This window comes from Choloepus didactylus, chromosome 11 (genome assembly GCF_015220235.1).
Source record: "Choloepus didactylus isolate mChoDid1 chromosome 11, mChoDid1.pri, whole genome shotgun sequence".
Classification (NCBI taxonomy): domain Eukaryota; kingdom Metazoa; phylum Chordata; class Mammalia; order Pilosa; family Megalonychidae; genus Choloepus; species Choloepus didactylus.
In genome coordinates this window covers 57,831,132-57,837,771 of record NC_051317.1, presented here as the reverse complement: position 1 = coordinate 57,837,771, position 6,640 = coordinate 57,831,132, and the positions used below count along the sequence as shown (strand labels likewise).

Genomic DNA, 6,640 nt, shown 5'->3' with positions numbered 1-6,640 from the left:
CTGAGCTGCATCATCTATTTCAGGGTCTCTTACAAGGCTGAAATCAAGGTGCTGGCCAGGACTGAGGTCTCATCTGAAGGCTAGACAGGGGGAGGATCTACTTCTAAGCTGTTGGACTGAGGGCATCAGTTCCTTGGTGGCTGTTAGAAAGAGTTCTCAGTTCTCTGTTATGTGAGCCTCATAATATGGCAGCTGGTTTCATCAAAGTATGTGGCAAAGAGTTCGTGCTGGGTGCTATGCTGTGCCGACAAAGGGAGACCATATCTGGGGATGTGGAAAAGAGTTTGGGGAAAGGCAGGAAGTTATCAAAATTAATTTGAAAAACGAGTCCAATTGGTGCTATACAAAGCACCCCTTTGACCAAATACCCGTCCTGGAGAACAGCAAGTGCCAGCTGATCTGGGAGTCTGCCGTCCCATGTGAATACCTGGATGACACTTATCCTGAAAGAAGCTGTTTCCATGTGATCCTTAGGAGCAAGGTCACCCAAAGATGTTATTGAAGCCATTTTCTAAGGGCCCACATTTGACCGAGGAGTGTCTGATAGCAGTGAGATGTGGGAGAAAGAGCACTTACCTGAAGATAGCCATGTGTCAAGAACTCTGTAACCTGGAAGAGGTTCTTGCCCACCAGCAGATCATCTTTTTTGGCAGGAACTGTGTATCCCTGATTGATTACCTCCTTTGGCCCTGGTTTGAGTGGTTGGATGAATATGGGATAGCTGACTGTGTTGATCACACCCCAAAACTTAGGTTTCTGGATGGCAATCATGAAGTAGGACCCTGTAGAATGTGTTCCTATTGTTAAGAACATGTCTCTGGGTTTCTTGAATCTATGTTTTCAGAACTTCCCTGATGTCTTTGACTGTGGGCTAGGTTGTTGGGCCTCACAATCCACTCCTTCACCATCCAGAATTCCCAAGCATTGCAACTTAATCATGGGTGTTCCACCACATTTGCTATACTCTGTTGGTTAGAAGCAATTCATTAGGCTCAGCTCACACTCAAGGTGGAAGGGGAGTGATGATTACACAAAGCATGAATATCAGGAGGTGGGGATGACTGAGGAACAACTTGGAAGTCGCCTACCATACATTTATTGATGTTTTGGTGGTGTGCATGTGTGTATGCATGAATAATTCAAGGAAGAGACTGAGTTCTACATTTAGGATGGAACAATTCAGCAGGAACTGGCTTTGGAATCAGAGGTAACCACAAGAACACATATTTCCTGGGAATTTGAAGAAAATTTGGGACAGCCTTTTCACAGGGTTTGGATAGAGATCTGAACCCATATTATCTGGTTCTCAAGGGACACTCAACTTTAGATGCTCAGCATACTTCAATAATTGGATTATCCAGAGGGTTTGTTATAAATATTCACTTTGCTTCATGTAACAACATTTTGGAAGTAGAATACACTCAGAAGTGCTAAATGTTGCAGAAGAAATAGGGTATTTTATATATTGATGGAGGATAGAATTTTACAAGTCTCTGTACCATAGATTCAATGTTGCTCCATTGACACAAAGGACTCAAGTTATTTTATAATTAGTTTTGGCTGAAGGTCTAATTGAGAAACTTAGGGAAAGTTCTCTAGTGATCTGGTACTAACTCTGTAATTGTACATCCTCTGATTGATTATATTAGAAAAAATTATTAAAAAACATATGGATTAGTAATAAACTGATCATTAACTAAGTATCACATATATATGTAACATACGTAACATAAATATATATCCCTTAAACTCAGAGCAAACTGATCCCTTTAGTTCAGAGTCAACTCAGATATCTAAGTATTTATCTTTTGTCAGACATTGTATTAGGCTTTTTCACAGGTGCTATCTTATAGAATTCTCAAAGGTCCATGGTGACTAATTAATTATGAAGGCTGACGGTAGAAGAGAAGTCCAATCAAAACTTTCTAGCTTGAAAGACTGGGTTAATTATGAAATAACTATTTGATATTATAATAGCAAGTGTGGCCATGGATGGACAGGAGTTGACAAGTTCTGTTTTGTACATGAAATCTGACATCATATACAATATCAGAGGTTAGAAAGAAAGTTGGAGGATTTGGGAGAGAAAAGCAGGTAGAGCTATGGTGTTGGGAAACTTCTTGAGCAAGATAAGGGATATAAGGTGAGATGACTGCTGCCCATCTTTTAAATATCAATGCTTTTCAAAGTTGATCTCAGCACTTCTCTTCACTTTTTTCATGACAACAATATAACAGTGTAATTGGTAAAAATAAATACCCTTCTTCTGCTTGATGAACTACTGTATAGGTACTGTATAGGTACTGAGAGCAGTGACACTTTCCAATAAGAGCAGGTAGGGATTAGGGGTGGTATCACTTTCCAGGGTGACTTTTCCTGCCTCAGAACCACAGGAGAGCTGACTACCTGCCTATGTCGATAGAGAAAGTTACTGAAACCTCAACCAAATGCGAGCCCTTCCTACTTTCCAAAAGTGGACTTAGACATACTTTCCCAAGGGATAGTTTCCCCACCTCTCCCCTGTTTGTTCTCATTAAGTCCTAGGAAGGAGCAGTCAACTTTTCCAAAATTTTAGGTGATGTGGGTTCCATGAACTTGTGCTGCTCACATCTCCTTTCAAGAGGATCCACTCTGGGAGGCACCATTGACAGGCTGCCTTCTTGCAGAGGTCACACTTCCCTCAACAGCTCAGCATGGTGGATAAACTAGAATGGGGACATTTCTCCATAGTGCAGGGCTCTTCTCATGGGCAGGGGCTCCCCATCAGCCTGGCTGAGACTTTCTTAGTACTGTGCTGTGGACTGTGACTGTTCCTACTCAATCCTCCCGTCTGTCTTGCTTTTCACAGGTGTCAGAACTGCATTTCTATTTGAAAGCTTTTCCCACCTGTTCTTACTCCCACCCTCTTTACCCTGCATGCGTGGGTCACCCAATAAATCTGCATGTCTAATCCCATCTTGGTGTCATCCTCTCAGAGGACCTGAACTGGCCCAGGTGGTTAAGTACCTAATCATTCCAAGTGAATACTGTGCCTTACACTATTAAATAATAAGCATGTGCAATCTCTGAAATCACGTTTTAGAGGCTGGGATGGTAAGGAAGGTAGGGATGCCACTGATAGACTTAGATTCTTCAGTCTGATTTAAGCAGCGTTACATTATGGATGCTATATTTTATTTAAGATCTCAGAGAAGTCCACTGCCACATCTTTGGAATCTCCTTTCTGTTCAAAATAGGATTTCTAAGTTTGGGATGTGTTTCAGTTTCTAGGGCAATTAAATCACTCAGAACACCATGTTTGTATATTATGTCAGACGGATGAGGTGTGTCACTGTAGTATTACAAATAACTCCATGGGTTGAGGAATACAAATTTGGAGTGAACTCATCTGTTTTCTGGGTTTTTAGATATATGTAGATGTGTGCAGTGGGAGGGTTGTCATTGATTTGGAGCAAAACCTAAACTATGAAAAGTTAGTTCATCCATTAGCTAGAACAATGATCCAGAATTCATAATTCTCTGATAAAACAATAATAACCTGGAATCATAGTCGGATTTGTGCATTTGTGAAAAATCACAGAGATTCTGATCTTCATGATGGGGTGTTAACGTCCATTCTTTACCTCACTATCTCCTGAGCACACAGCACAGATGGATGCCTTGTAAACATTTGTTGAAAAGAAATGAAGGACATTATGTTCAGGATAGTTATAACTGTGAGTAAATGTGACATATTTTCTAGCACTTTTGTCATGTTGGTAAGTTGAATAATATAAATAGTCGCAATTAGTCACAATGACGTCTATTCTATAATATGTGTTTATTTGACACTAATTACTTCTTACGTGATTGTTAAATAAGGGCATGACGTCAGTACAATGTAGAAGTGATTTTGATTCATACATGATTTTTCACAGTGAAAATCTGTGAGAATCACTTTTTTAACACTTTCTTAAGTGCACAGGGCAAGCTCTCTTGCATGTAAAGAAAAGCCTTAGCAGTGCGAAACATCCTTAGAAAAGATTTGAAACTCCACAGACGTGCCTTCTTTTGTGAAGTTGTGCCTGTACTCTCTATGTGCTAGTGAAACTCCAAGCTCACGTGAAGGAGCTGTGCCCACATTTCCTTCCTCACTTAAACAATGGATTAACGAAACAGACTACAGCTGGATTCTCTTTTTGATTTTGATGGAAATATCTCTATTAGAAGCAAATGCCCTCCAGGAAGCACCTCTCAAAGGAAAATGTATAAGCCTCAGGGTTTAAGTTGCAAAGAGTTGACTGTGATACTAGATGCTAATGCCAATCATATTTGTGTTTTCATTAGGATTGATATATTGTTTTTGGTAGCTCTCTGGGTACAAAGTTCCACAGGTTTTGAGTGGTCTGCTCCAACACTGTTTTCTCCAGAACCAATGTTATTTTCAATATGTGATTTTACAGAAAGCATTTTTTCCCCCAAAACACATATATGGTGTTATACCAGAATCTCTATGTTTAACAGAAAAGCAGAATCGTAACTTGGTGAAGAATGTACTTCTAGAATCAAATTGCTTGGATTTAAATTTCAGCTTTGCTACTTCCAAGCTGAGTAAACTTCAGCATAAGATTGTGTCTTCATATTTCAATAGTAAAAATGGGGAAAACACAGCAAAAGATTGTGTCTTTGTATTTCAATAGTAAAAACGGGGAAAACCCATTGCAGGCGTCAGTGTAGTAAAGGGCTTAGAAAAGTGCCAAGTACAAAGTTGGTAGATCAAGAGATGCTAATCATTATATGAAGCAAGCTATTCTGCTTCATATAATGAAGCAGGTTATTCTACAACTTAGAGGTAGTTAACCCCGATATGTGGGGACATGACATGATTTCATAACTGGGACCTTAATATAGAAATTCCCTTAAGGCTTGACTCATAGTTCTTCATAGGAATTTTAGAGGCTAGTCCTCTTTTGAATTTGTATTCACTATTGCCATAACCTGTTTTTAAAATTTCCTCTGACTGGAGTCACTAGACTGTGACTTAATTAAATTATAACTTTAAAAGTAGATTTCCTCTAGTTACTTGAGCTCTATAGAATAGAGCCATAACCTACTTCCTGCTCTTACTTGACATTTTCTCTTAGTCTACTTCTTGATAAGATGGGACATGTTATGGCATTTCCCTTATTTTTGGGGTTGATACAGTGTAATAGAAACAAGATGTAATATCAATAATGTGATCTTTCATAAATACAACTAAAATTGCAAAACACATGTTCAAAATTGATGTGGAAATAAAGTACCCTTTCCCCCTCAACCCCCGGGAAGAGGCTGATGAAACCAAAGATTAGCACAAGGGCCAAAGCCTTTCATTGCCTCTAACTGAGTTTATATTCCTGGGAACCTGTGGGAACTTTGGATGACGCTGTCTGTGGAGTTTAAGAGTAAGGTCTCTGGATTGACCATGTCCTTTCCTTAATGCTTGGATTTCCATTCTAGTCATTCATCTTCTGGGGTGAAAAAGAACTCTCTTCCAGTTGAATATTTTAAAACAACTTAAGAAATAGTGAACCAATTATACTATCACTGGATTAGGTTTGATAATCAAGCTGAGTGACAGGATAGATGAGGTTTCAAAGGTCCTTAGATTCTATGAAATACTCATTAATAGTAACAGAGTGTCCCAATGCCTGAGAATAAATTGATGTATCCATTTTACTCTCCTTGATTCATGATAGAAGAGAAATATTATTACAAAAAAAAAAAAACAGGCACCTTGGCAGAAAATGTACCATATTGGGACTAGAACTTCCTGTTTTCAAATTCTCTGTAGAACTCAGGCTGGCTGCTCTAATGTGAATTTAATCATGATAAGGGAAAGAGTAAATTATGTATCAAGCTCTGATGTATTAAATGAAATACTATTTCATTTAATACTATGAAATAGTATTTCATTTAAGCCTCAAAACAAAAACAAAAACAAAAATCCCTGTGAGTTGGGTATTATCATTCTTATTTTGCAACTAAGGAATCAGTCTTAGAGCAGTTGAGTAATGAATAAAGTCATCAAAGTCTGTTTTCTTTCTTCTATGTGGGGACTTGCTTTAGGATTTTCCTATTACTATTCCCCATTCCACTACGGAATTTACTCCTGGTCTCAGACCACTTAGGTGTCACTCCCCCATCCACTGCCAAGTTTCCCATCTTTATACCCTGTAAGTGAGCATTTTAAGGAAGTGTGGAAGAATTAGAATGTCCCCGGAACAGCTCGTCTCATTGTTTAGAGGAGACCTGAGGGTGCCTCTGTCTTGATGAATTCACTGTACTCCTTTATCTGACTCTCAGTCTTGTAGGTTCAGAACCCTGGTTTTCAGGCATAATGAGAGTGACTCTGTTTCTCATACTGGATTCATGTTAACCAGATTCACAGACACCAGTGAATAAAAGCAGAATATCAGTTGATTTCATTTACAATAAGAAGTAAGCTGGCCAATATCCTGGACACCCACATCCTGTGGCCGATACCTTCTTTCTTGTGGACATGCTTCTTAAGAAGTCATGTGATATTCAGAAAATTGCTGGTGGAACAGAAATAATTCATAATTTTATAAATGATGATAGTATCTGTTCTATTAGCATAGAGCATCCATATCCAAAATAT

At 38.9% G+C, this 6,640-nt stretch overlaps 1 pseudogene; it reads left to right on the top strand.

The window, feature by feature from the left end:
* The first annotated feature begins 208 nt into the window (after nucleotides 1-208).
* LOC119506028 lies at nucleotides 209-976 on the top strand (annotated as a pseudogene).
* The last annotated feature ends 5,664 nt before the right edge of the window (nucleotides 977-6,640 follow it).